The 13,791-nt window shown below is 43.1% G+C and overlaps 1 protein-coding gene and 1 long non-coding RNA gene across 14 annotated transcripts in view; both read right to left on the bottom strand.

The window, feature by feature from the left end:
* The window catches only part of LOC137841129 (uncharacterized), a 357,202-nt gene extending 350,953 nt beyond the window's left edge, over nucleotides 1-6,249 (bottom strand). For all 5 annotated transcript variants that reach the window (XR_011088456.1, XR_011088457.1, XR_011088462.1 and 2 more), the window contains exon 1: nucleotides 6,140-6,249. This is a non-coding gene — a long non-coding RNA (uncharacterized lncRNA). The remainder of the gene's footprint in view (nucleotides 1-6,139) is intronic.
* Nucleotides 1-13,791, bottom strand: part of GALNT9 (polypeptide N-acetylgalactosaminyltransferase 9) — a 428,403-nt gene that overhangs the window by 252,738 nt on the left and 161,874 nt on the right. The gene's annotated exons all lie outside the window — the stretch shown is intronic.

Below are 13,791 nucleotides of genomic sequence, written 5' to 3'. Positions count from 1 at the left end.
TCAGAAATATTTTACAAGGCAGCTCCCAATAGATCCTGCTTCCCCCTGGCCTTTCTTTAACCCTGCAAAAGGACATCCTTTTCTGTGACACACTGCACCATTATATGACAACTACATTTCCCAGATTCCAGCACTAAGGAGACATCATTCTCGGTTACTTTTAGCTAGGAGGGTTGAGCATTAATTGTCCTAAGAAACAGATTTTTCCATTACTAGCCCCAATATAACCCAGAGCAAAGGTGATTGTGTTGTACTCTGGGGGAAAACTAATACACATCAAAGCCAATGCCAAGAAAAACACTGCTAAATTAGAAGCAAGTTTATGAGCAGATAGGAGGAGAAATGATTAAGCATTGAAATGAATACTGACCACAATAAAACGGGCTAATATAACGAGCATCACATTCTAATTATGAGAAGGAAATAATTTCTAGTAATACCATAGCTTTAATTAACCACTACAAAGAAAATGTGGTGGTAAATTAAAACAAAAGCAAAAATTGGAAATCAGAAGTAATATTTTCCGGAAGAACTACTAGGAGCCTTTGCACCTCATTCCACAGACTTCAATGTAACACACTCCCTAAAATTATTCCAGGCCTAATTCTCCTCCGGAATGAATCAGCGTTGTTGCAGTAACTTCAAAAGCAAGAGAAGTACAAACTGAAGACCTGACATTGAAACTTAAGGGGGGGAAGAAAATAGGTCTTCCCTTCTGTCATTAATCTTTCATGAGCCATCCCCAATTCCGGCAAATTTATTCATTATTTGAAAGTATTTCCCAAACAGTCAGCATGAATCATTTCAAGACTTGGGCAGTTCACTAAAACGTCCTTTTCAGCAGCTTGTGAGTTGAGATGTGCAGTTGTGTAACAACATTTCTGCCTCTGCTTTGCCACCTGAAACATTTCAGCAGGGACAAAGACAAGAAAAGCAGCTATAGTTCAGGAAACGGAGAACGTTCTTCAGGAAAACCAGATATAAAGAAGAATTCCTGATAACTTCCAGGCATCCTCAGATATCATAAGCAAATTATTCATAAGCAAGATTGATATGGACGTGATGAACGCAGTTGCAACTTTAGTCAAAGCTGGAGCCTGGACCTAATATAGAAATGACTGAATAAATCTCATTAGTGTGAATTATAAAAAAAGTTAGATTAGATTATAGAACTATTTCTTAATTAACTATAAATCTCTCACACAATTCTCTACTTCTTATGTAGACTAGTCTAAAAAGAGACAGCCAAACATCAGGGTAGTTTATTGAGTTTCTTGAGCGTAACAGCCACTCTTGGACAACCAGTGTCCACCCACAGGACAACCCTGCAGCCCCCAGAAAGGTGGCACCAGCCAAAGTCTGGAAGCAGAGGAGCAGTTCTATCCTCTCCTGCTCTTGTCCAGAAACCAGGAGACCATAAAAGTTCCCAGAATAAACCATGTTCTCCGTGAATCAAAACTTGTTCATGTGGTTCAAAAAAAGAAATAGGTGGCAGTGTATGAGCCCTGCAACTGCCACTCACCAAAGATGCATTTATTTCTTTCTGCTCTTGCCCTCTATAAATTATCCTACAGACCATGCCTTTGGAATTGCTGCTTGGCCTGAATCTTTCTAATAAATCAGCCTAGGACATCATTCACTGAAATTAATTAAAATTTGGAGAAAGCAATAAATACCTGTAACAGAAGTATTGGGTAGCCTCAGCGTTAGGTACTGGCATTCATAACCACTGCAACTTCAAGAGGAACACTCTTTAACCGCAGCCAGTGCTCCTCAGGGATCATGCCAATCCAGCTGCATTTTGACGTAGAAAAATCTTGAGAATTTCTTTGCTCGTCTATACCTGGTCCAACCTCAGTCTGGATGGGAGGAAACTGGCACTTCACTGAGCCAGCCTCTGAGGACAGACTGCTTAACATGTGCTGGGGAGCTCGCCCACGGGGTTTTGTGTTTCTTGTTAATTCCCCTGCCAAAAAAACCTTATACCTCATCTCACTTTTTACAGGGGAAGGATTTCACAGCACAGAAAGGGCCCCAAGCACATGTGTGAACGCAGCACTTTTACCTGAATTCTTTCATTCATTTCAAACCCTTCACTTTCCCGACCATCCAGGTCACTCGCACTTGATGGATCACAATCCACTCTGTGGGCAGAACAGGATTTACCTTCAGTACAACAGCAACTCGAGCGTGTCAGAGAACAGCCATAGGATGCTGAGCGGTACTGACGGCTGAAGTCTCCGTGCCTGTCATTTCAGACACCACGGAGTCTGCAGCCCCTGACAGCCGGAGAATAACAACCGACTGCACATGTCCTGGTGCTGCAGGGGAGAGCCTTCCACAAATCAGCCCAGCCTGTCTCAAATTAGAGTGAGCTGACTCTTTCTCTATGATCTCGAGCACAACATAAAGAGGTTGGGCTGTACATCCTGAAACAGAACTGGAAGTAAATATGAGATGGGTTCCCAGAGGACCAAGCAGCTTAGAAGCTCAGACTTGGTACTTTCTGACTGCTGCTTCCAAATGGGGCCAGGGGGCTGAGTTAAGATAAGAGTTGTTTATTCGATATCCAAATATCCTTTGATTGATGTTAAAGAGCCTGATCCGATGCCTCCTCTCTGAAAGCCAGAGACTGCCAAGCAGGGTACATCATTCAGAGCACCTGGGTGCAGGACTTCCCTGGAGGGTGCAATGAGGAGGGAGTAGCTGAGAGCTGCATTTATTGCAGAAAGGTATTTTACAAAATAAAAATAACAAGAGACGGAGGTAAAGTGTGCCACAGAACTTTCTAGCCTGATTTCTCAAGATGTTTTACAAACATTGTACCTAGTTTTGTGTGAGTCCTTAAGGCAAAGATGAGAATGAAATAGCAGCATCCCTGAGCTCATCCAGTCATGCTCACAACATATGTGGCTGTGTCACTGCTAACGGCCAGACTTGAGGGCTCTGACGAACAAATGTGAGCACACATGGTGTCCCCTGATGGATTTTCAGTGGGGAAATATGCTCCTAACACCCAGGTTAGGATCAGGCATCCCTGGCATCCAGCTGTCAGGAAACTGAGACAAAAAGCACTTGTTTGAAATGAAATTGTACCCAGTTCAGTCTTCAGAAGTGCTTCCAAACTTCCACTTTGTCAAAGTAAACCGGTTCCATGTGTGATAGCACAGTTTCATCATTATAAAGTTGGAAGTAAGGAGACAAAAAATAAAAGCTACACCATAAACCATACTGAAGAGGGAAAACTGCATTGTTAAAGAAAAGACTTTTGCTGATGAAACATGCTTTTAGGTGAAGAGCTGCATTAATAGGATGCATGATTAATGGAGGAGCTAATGCTCCAGCTGGTCAGTGGGAACAGCGGGACGAAGAGGGTGTCATTAGGTATCAATGTTACCAGCTGGTATATATACATTTCAGGTCCTGGCAAAGGAATCTTAATGTACAATAGGATATGAAAACAAATTAAGAAAGACTTAACTAAAATCCATCTAAATCCTTCAACTAAAATCCAGCAACATCCTCTACAATGAGGAACAGCCATGCTCAGCCTTCTGCTTGGCTCTAGCCAAAGATCCCCGTGACCCACAACTACAGCATCAAGGAAACCACGGAAGGATTTTTAAGGTAATGCTGGTACTTTTTAAGCAGTGCAACACGCTGAGGAGAAAGCAGGTCACCTTATCTATATCCCCTTGAAGGGAGGCAATTCTGCTGCTGGCAATTGTAGGCTCCTACATCTGCGTATGTAATGCTAAGACAGCTATAATGCAGATGCCAGAACACCATTTGTTTGGAGCAGTCGTACCACAAAATTTGCTTCTTTGATGTGAAAGCAAGTCAAACCCTGGCTACACGCGATATAGCTTGAAGACTTTCTTCTGTTACTGCTGGCCCATGCATGCTGTTCCTTACCATCATTTAACACTGGCTGCTAACAGTGTTCATTCCTACCGCTCTGCAAGTTTCAAGGCAAAAATTTTAAAAAGCCCATTGATATTATGTTTTTTTCTCTTTTCTTATTTACACTAAGCTCATCCTTAGCCGTGCCCATGGAACCATTCCTTTAAAACTCAGATCTGCAGGTGTAATTCCAGAGGAGCATTTTCAATAAACATTGACTTCCTTCTACAAGCTTCTAAACTGGGCAGTGGGATTTATCACTATTTTCTGCCCCAAATACACATTTATACATAAACACACACACATATATATATCCACGTTACTTTGCAAAAGCTTCAACTGACCCTAGCTCCACTCCTGTCTTCCTGAGCTGAGTCCTTTAAGAGTTGTTGATTGTGCCAAGAGATCTGGCACATGACCAGATTTCTTCTTTACAGTGTTAAATTCTGCCCAGCTGCCAACCCCTCTTTCCACATACACATAAATAAATGAGCTGCTGAGAGCATTTTCAACCTGCTATCACTATATCAGGTGTTCCACATGCAGAAAGCCAGAGCAGCTACTACTCACACTCCTGTATTTAATGTGTCTCAATGCCAACCAGTACCTAATGGAGGTAATGATTGAATACTGACATGCATACTTTTTCCAGCCCAGTTCTCCTCTGGCAATAATGCCTGACCAAGATTGATGAGTCTAATACCAAAGCAGGCGGTTTGTTTGTTTCTTATATAGGCTTCATTTTTCAAATAGCCTCAGATTCCCCCTCCCTATCCCAAAGAAAAAAGGGAATGGAAAATTGAGATGACTGCCAAGATACCTATATGCGTTCAGTTGTTGTTTCCTCGGGCTACCAAACCACAAAGGTCAGATTCACTAGAGCACTAATGTGGTCTATTCTAGCATAATTCAACTGTTTTTACATCAGTATAAAACCGGCCTGTCACAGTGACACATGCAGCTCCCTTGGCGAGGGGTTCGGTTACTGGTGTGGAACAAAACCTGAGCAGGTCTGATCGGATCACAACAGCCGCGTTTCACACATACTTATGAAGTGCCCACACAAAATTCAAGGCAGATCTTGAGAATAAAAGAAGAGTGTCAGCAGCACAAACAAAAAGGACAAAATAGACTCCACAGGAAAGGCATTGTTTTCCCCTTTACGCTGTCTGTAGGAGTCAGCAGCAGATCCCAAGGACATCTGAGAATAGCAAGAAAACACTGACACGCAAAGCTGAGCTAGGAGCCATTTTACAGCAGGGAGCAAGACCACAGTGTATGTGACTCAAAAATAAGACGCTTAAAGTTTGCCTTGCCTAAGGAGAATCCACTGGGAGGCAAAGTACACTGCTGTATGCTACAGATGGCAATTACCTAGAAAAAGAACAGGGGAAATGGAAGAAAGCTCTAAAATAGGAACTTGATGATACATTTTGCTCTCTGAGGAGAAACCTGGCAATGCTGTATTTGTAGATCAACTCTCCTGTGTTTTTATCAAGAGCAGTTAGGACCTAGCCTACTGCTTAGTTTTGTAGTATCACTTAAATTTATATATGCTTTTTCACAAAGAAATCATCTCTGTTCTGGGGTTCATTTCATTAAAGAAGACCCTAATCTTGATTGTTTACTGGTGTATCTGACAAACGTGATGCTCAGTGCTCAATGCTCAAGGGCTGGACAGAGGAATACATCTACTTTTCCTGAAGCCTATCTGCATGAGAAGCTGCTTTCATGTCCCACTGGTGTGACAACAGGGACTCTAAGATGACATAAACTGAATAAAAACAAAACAGGGAGCTGTCTTCTGCGAGCCTCTGAATGTTGTGCAGAAAACACACACAGGCTCAGAAAACAGCTGCCTCTTTCTCAGCTCCAGTCAGGATGCACCAACATTGCAAATAACACACAAATGATCACAGAATCACAGAATTTCTAGGTTGGAAGAGATACCAAGATCATCGAGTCCAACCTCTGACCTAACACTAACAGTCCCCACTAAACCATATCCCTAAGCTCTACATCTGAACATCTTTTAAAGACCTTCAGGGATGGTGACTCCACCACCTCCCTGGGCAGCCTGTTCCAGTGCCTAACAACCCTTTCAGTAAAGAAGTTCTTCCTAACATCCAACCTAAAACTCCCCTGGTTCAACTTTAGCCCATTCCCCCTCGTCCTGTCACCAGGCACGTGGGAGAACAGGCCAACCCCCACCTCTCTACAGCCTCCTTTAAGGTACCTGTAGAGAGCAATAAGGTCGCCCCTGAGCCTCCTCTTCTCCAGGCTGAACAAGCCCAGCTCCCTCAGCTGCTCCTCGTAGGACTTGTTCTCCAGGCCCCTCACCAGCTTCGTCGCCCTTCTCTGGACTCGCGGAGGCAGATTTTCTTGTGAGCTGGAAGCAGAAATAGCTTCTCTTTAAAACTGCCTGAATCCCATTTATGAGACCTTAGAAAGCAGCAGCACTTAAACTTCAGAGCCAAAGACAAAAGAAAATTGTAGAGATGAGTCCCCAGAGGCATCTCTGCTCATCCTTAGCCTTAGAACTTCCTGCTAGTCTATTATACTGCTCCTAATTTGAAGCAGCGTATGATATATAGAAAAGGTTAAATAGGACTGATCAGCAGCATAAAGTGCATTTTACACTTAATTAAGTAGGGGCAAAGCAAAGCTAGCAGTTTTGTTATATGGTTTATCTATACGATAGCAATCTTGCAAATTCTCTCTTGAATGATGCATCGCTGTTCTTACATGCCTGACAAAGCTCACAAAACATCACCACAGCACGTACCTTCAAATCAAAAACCAAAAGGGCTCAATTTACCATACACACATTCAAGGATAAAGAATCTCTACAAAAGAGATATTAAGGAACATGACCCATTTAGCTGGTAGTTATAGGTATAGTTTTGTGCCCCCAAACCCTTTGAGCTCTCAGTTTCTTTTTAAAATAAATATAAGGAGCAAAACTGAAAATGCTGCTCTGTCCACCAAAGTTACCAGTAATTGCCTTAAGTCTTAGAGATGTCACAGCAGATGTCACAGCTTTCATTACAATATAAGACTTTTTCCATCAAAAAAATATTTCATATTTAAAAACACCTGCAAGATATGGGAAATACAGTACAATTTTCAAGATCCTGGATCTTTGATCCTGAGAGATGTTTCACTATTAACTTGATAAAATAACTTCTGATGTATTCAAATCCATCCCCAATTGGTTCCACGGAGTTAGTCTCCGCACAGTATGGCAGGTGCTGATATGTCAGTGGGAACTGTAATTCACGGAATAACCAGCTTCTCTGAGGTCCTTTGATGTTACTATTCTTGAGATATTTTCTAAGAGCTCTTGCAAAATGATCCATATCCTCTACTGCAGCTAAACAATAATTGATTTTTCTGTTCTTTCTAAGCACTGTCCCATTGCCAACGTATATTTCACATTTAAGTTCCCGGAGCATTTTGTTGCCTCTCCAGCTTAATCTCTCCTTTCCATAAACTTACTTTATGAGCCTCCCCATCTGTTTATGTGAGATGTGTGTACACGTGCTGTACGTGCATCTCCCTCCATAGCTATTACCCAGACAGGTGTATGTTTGCTGACTGCACAGCATGTACACGCAGCCTGTCAGGAGCTGCCGTGACAATGCTGTAAAATGAGATTCTGAATCTGCTTCACTGCTGATCCTGCTGCACATTTAATATCTGTGACCATGATAAATTATGTTGGACATCGCGTCTTCCTCTCACCAAATCATAGTCTGCAATATAACGTCTCTCTCTGGTGTCACACGTTGTTTTGGGATTATGAGCTCTTTGTGTGCATTAAGTTAGCATTTTTGGCCATTATTTCGGATTTTTATGCTGATAGTGAAATGGACTATTAGCACCACATTCCTCTTTATCTGTTTGCCAATGAAATACAATATCAAAATCATGCTGAGTGAGCAATCTCATTGCACTGCCCAGCCCTCCTGCTTAATATTAGTACCCGGGTGAGATGCATCTTACACTATTTAATAAAAGTCACCCTAACTGGGTTTGATACTGAATAAAATGGACCCTCCTACCCCTTCAAAAATGTTGTTTGTTAATATCTGTAACATCAGCAAAGAGCCTCATATCAACATGCCCCTGTGCCTGGCTGTCAGGCTTCCAACCAGCCCTAGCATGTCCTGCTGTCCAGATGTGGACATCGGCTCAGCAGTTGCATAAAGCCTCAGGAGAAAGATGTAGTTTCAAGGGTTGCTTTCCTATTGCTGTGAGCACAGGATGCAAAAGCACAGCTTATTTCACGTCCCTGGGATGGCTCTGTGTACGGAGGTTAGCTGAAGAGAGCAGCAGCCAGATATGTGCTGGTCCCAGCAGGCATCGTTATCGGCTGTAACCTGACACATTCTGTCTTGACAGCATTGCACCTCTCACCGCTTTGGCTAGGGTTTAAGGAGAAAACACACAAGGCTCTTCTTCCAGGGAAGCACTGTGCACAATCACCCCAGCAGCACAGAGCAGGGTGCAGGCACTGCATCCCAGATGCTTGCATACTAAGGGTTAAAACACATCACCAGATTTTGTGTCTCTCCCCCCCTCCCCTTTGTTGATTTTTCATAACTGAGGGTGTGTTTCTTTTCTTAGGTCCTCACCTGGGAATTTCACCTCACTAAGCTGCTGTTATTGCCGGGACCTACAACCCTCAGCATGCCTTCCTGCTCTTTTCTTACAGCACAGCATAGCTGAAGCTTGTGATTTTTACTACAGGTCTTAAACTTGGGCAGTATTTTTTGCTTTATGACCATGTGAAGCCACGTAGGACGGATTCTTCCAGACACAGCATTTCCCCTCACCCATGGCTTCCCAAACCCATCTTTGTAAGCATTAACAGAGAATCGGTTGAAGTAGACAGATGAAAGAAACAAACAAATATTCCTTCTGTGAATTTCAAAGCCAGCAAATTTTTTTTTTGGAAGCAACCGTTCCCTTCCCTGGGGATGAAATACTGTTCAGAAACACCAGCAAATGTACTTTATTCCTGAGGGAAACATGCACAGCAGCTCAAAATTTGAGTCCCTGGCCTCTGAGGCTGGGTGGGTCAGGTTCCTGACCCCACTTCAGCAGGCCTGTGCACAAGGTTGAAGTGTCATTGAACACAGGACATTTTGGCACTTTTGGACAAGAGTACTTGTAAAAAGGCCTCCTCCAGTACAGGGACTAACTAGGTCGTTAAATACGGCATGGTGCTCGAGGCCCTGTTTAAGTTCAAGTGCTGGGAATGCTGCATTCACCTGCCCAGAGAGCACGGAAGCTGCTTTGGGTCTGGTACTCAAGGCAAGTGGTGTGCGGGAAGCATTTCTGCTTCCACCCACACTCACTGATTTCTTTTGGCCAACCACTGCTGTAAGAAAAAGTACGCAAGAGCAGCCACAGAGCCTTTACTCTGCAAAGAGACAGGTTTTCCATACGCCTGCTCTGCAGCTACGACCAGCCCCCTGGGGTGCCATCAGCCACACATCCCTGAGAGGCAGGGAAACGTGGGGACAGGCTGGGAAGCACCTCATTTACTTACGTGGCCCAGAAAGCAAAAAGAGGGTGCGGATAGAGAAGGGAGACAAGACCATCAATTGAAACTTTTGAACTTTTGCTTTGTCTTTTTTTTTTTTTCTTTTAACAAATTAAATAAAAAGTCTAAAGACTACAGCTTGCATAATTTAACATGTCTGTAAACATGGAACATGCATAATTGATGTTAAACAACATGCTAATCACCTCATAATGCGAGCAGAGGGGCACGCTGCCCTCAGTTTATGTATAAGTAACAAGATGGAAGCCTGCTGAGCTCTGTATAATGGGGTCCCCCCCTTACATTTGTGCCTCAGCATGATGGTAAGCCACAGCTTAGCCAGGAAACCTGATGTATTATTTATGTTAAGCTTTGAACTGAAATGCTGTTCTCTATTTTATATAAATATATATATTACTCCTCCAAACACAGTGACTGATTCTGTCAGGTCACTGTAAGAAGAAATTTCCCTGCAATATTTAAAAAGAAGACAGTGGATGCAGCAAGCATCAGCAGTGGGGTGAGATGCTGGTTTCTCCATGCAGTGAATCAGGGAATCAACAGGCACGGCCCCAGTCCTCTTCCTGTAGCTGCTTGGAAACTTCACAGAGGGCTGAAGGCTACACACAAGTCCCTACAGCATGGAGCCCTGCAGGAGATGCCGGTGCAGGCAACGTGGGATCTTTTACTTCTGCCAACTTGAAGCCATCACTGCATCCACTCAGGAGCAAAGCACTGCCAAGAGGATAAATGTCCAGAGCTGTTCCTGATTCTAACACCAAAGCCCTGATTTGCCGGTAACTAACACCAATCTTTGCATCAAGTTTGACAGAGTGAACTGTCTGGGAACAAGGCTCCTAAATTATTTTCTGGTGGGGACATGGGTGTTGACATGTAAGGAGAGAAACAAATCCAGAGTCAATTCTTCTACAAATACGGATGTAATGAGACAGCATTTTTCCCCCAAGTATTCCCACTCACGCTGAAAGAAGTAGACCTGTTGGCTCTTGCAAAAATTGAGAATCTCTGTCCTGAAATAGAGGTAGAGAACATAGAAGCATTATTAGGGAAATAAAGGAATGCATCAAGGGAAGCAAACCAACAGTAAAAAGTATATGGAGCAGGAATGGCAGAGGGGTAGCAACAGGCAAGGCCTCTCCCACCAGCAAACAGCAGGCGTTGCAGGGAAGGCAGCCACAAGCACCAGCCTACTGAAACCAGGGACAGAGCTCCTGTTGACTTCAGAAAGAACACAACAAGGCTTAGGAACAAATTAAGCATGAATTCTACACTGTTTCATTCTCCCAAGAGGATGCAGAAGGGCTGAATTACACAAACAGGTATAGCACAAAGAGACAGCAATGAATCTGCAAGTAGCTTCCATCTAGCTAACACAATATATCTGACTTTTGCCTTGTCAGAGGTCTGGCTTTAATTAAAATCAATCTTAAATAATTTACATGGCATTTCATTAAATGCACACTGAGTTAGACCAGGGCATTATTTAATGTATCCAGGATGTGAGCTGAGAAGCTAAGGTCATAACAGCACATTTGTGTTGCTTTCTCCTTTTTGGAATCTGCTGTTTAAAGAGAAGATACCAATAATTTTTAACCTTGCTGCAGGCAGAACAAGTCACTCCCAAGGAATATGTTAGCCAGGATAATTAAAAGACCACATAGCCACAGACAGATGCGAGTCATTCTGTCATAATGCCAGAGCTGCTTTACCAGTGGCACTTCAGAAGTTTGACATGAGTTCCAGCATGCCCAGACTGTGCTCTCAGCCAAATGGGGGGTAAATACTTATTGCTGGAGGGAAAGACAAAAAAAAAAAAAAAAAGAACAAGGCATGAGAACAACAAGGTAGAAAGAGGCTACATGAAATAAGATAGTTAAGTACAAGCCCTGAAGGAGGAAACCAACACAGCTAGGACCAGATGTACTGAAGTAAGGATGGCTTTTCTGTCTTTTGAGGTTTAGGCACCCCATTGGGGTGATGGCTGTACTGGCTGGAAAAGTTAATTGTGCACAATCTACCCCCAGGCTCCTTCGCACTGCCCACCCTACTTATGTCTGTTTAAGCAAATACTTTTTAACTTGGACTTCAACATCAACGTGATTTTTATTCTTATGTTTAAACTGACTTGACTAATCATGGTGGAGATGGTTTTCCAAACTCTTGCACAAGTCCCTACACTGGCAGCTTGCAGGAAGAGAACTGCAAGAGAGGGCAGCCAAAGAGCAGGGGGGGCTAGGGGAAACGTGCAGGCACAGAGATGGACTGATCACTGCCAGGGAAGGGAGGGCACAGGGGACACTCCCACTGGGTCAGGAACGCTCCCACAAGGGCCTACCAAGCTACCTTGGCTCTCTCAGGTCTCTTTTTGCACAAAATGTCTCCATCAGACACATGGGATAGATGCAGCAGCTCTAAATCACCTAAAGGAAAGGGTATAACTCTGTCTGCTGCCAGTTCGCAGCTTCATACATCAGCCCTTGTAAGAAGCAGAGACATACTGGATAGAAAGCCACGTTTGCAGTGCTTTCCCATCTAGTACCAAGAGCAGCAAAATGTCCAGCACACCCTGCAAAACCAGCTTTTGCTCAGCTCAAGTTAATCTTCCTGTAGCAGAACATTAAATGATGGATAAAAGAAAAAAACAACATCTTAAATAAGATTTCCAAAGTCAGGCTACTGTGAACTGCAAAAAAGGTAATAAAAAAATCTGCAAAGCAAAATGCTTTAAAGTGCAAGGAGTTTGACTTAGCCACTTCTTCTCCCCTTGCACACCCTTCTGGGAAGTGGGAAATGCTCTGTTCGAGCACAAAACTTTGCCTTAACTTGCAGGAAGGCAGGGAAAGGACGATCGGGAAGAGCAGGAAAGCACGGTGCTTTCTAGCTTCACAGCAAGCCTTTCTATTTACAAGTCAATGACAGAAAGACTGTGTGCACATGTGAGGGAAAGATGGATTATGTAGAGGGAAGTTGATGCGAGAATTACATTGCTGGGAATGAAATTCATCTCTAAGCCAGATGGAGCTGAGTTTGTTTACGAGTCTGAGTTGTGCCATCCACTCCGTCCATCTGGCTGATGCTGAAGGGAAGTCCTTTCAGTGGATACCCTGGAAGCACTGTTCTGCTCGAGCTTGCTTTTCATCATTCCATGTTAATCAGCATGTTATCTAGACTAGTTGTGAGTATATAGAGGAAAATAAAAAATTGTGAAACTCAGCACTCTTTCTAATCCATACTAATAATTAAATATATATATATATCTTGAGTAAACCTTGCCAGATTTCTGCAGAGGTATCTCTGCAATGTCAAGTCCTGGATTTCATTTGTATATAGGGTATTTCCAGCCCTCTTACAACTTGCTGGTGCTTATGCTATCTGTAAGTAGCATTAAAGCACCCAAAAGCACTGTACTCTTCTCAAGATGAGCAGGAATATTTTTCTGGAGTATTACTTCTGTAACAGTTGAGGCATCCTGACTTGAACCACACTTATGTTCAGGAGGGAAAATTTGGCATTAGACATTTTGTCACAAAGTACTGGGAGTGTTTAGAAGACTATTCCCATGGATAGTTATCAAGTAGTCCAATAGGAAAAACCAACCCCTTGTTTAGCTGCAATAACAAACTGCAGTGATGCTGGTACTTGCCCACCAGAAGGAGACAATGGAGGGCTCTCAACCACCATGAAGAAAGAGCTATGTAGCAAAAGCAATCTGCCTTTATATAGTAGAAGCATGCTGTGATACAAAGCACAAAGAGCTGAGCAAACATGTCTGAGAACAGTTCCCTGCAATTTGCATTCAACTCAGTTTGGCCACAGTAGCTTTTAAGTGGATTTCATGCAGCATGGTTGAACTCCTCAGCCTGCTTACAGAGCTTTGCCAGGGAAACTGGGTTTCACCTTGTGTAAGCACAAACACAGCAGCGTTTGCTGATGTTTCTGGGACAGTGGAACCTTTGCTGAGGAACAGGGAACTGAAGCAGGGTATTCCAAAACCCAAAGCCACACCCCATGGCAGCCTTATCCTGGGGTCCAGACTCCATCTAGGTTACCCTACCATAGTCCTCTGGGGTTTAGCTCTTGTGGGGCTTTGTTTCATCCCTAACACCAATTAGGTTAAACAAATAGGTTACAAACTACTTGTTTTCCACTGGGAAAGTGAGCGTATCCTTGATTCTGCATGAGCAAAGAGGACTCTTTTTATAAGATATAAAAAGTACTGTAGATTTCCACACAAATGTTTTAGAAATCCAAACGATTTTGATGCTGTTCACCGGGGAATGATAAGGAAACTCAAAATAGAAAGAGTTATGGTTGTA

The sequence above is a fragment of the Anas acuta genome, chromosome 17 (genome assembly GCF_963932015.1).
Source record: "Anas acuta chromosome 17, bAnaAcu1.1, whole genome shotgun sequence".
Taxonomy (NCBI): Eukaryota; Metazoa; Chordata; class Aves; order Anseriformes; family Anatidae; genus Anas; species Anas acuta.
Note: the sequence above shows the minus strand (reverse complement) of the source record. Positions and strands in the feature narration are given on the sequence as shown.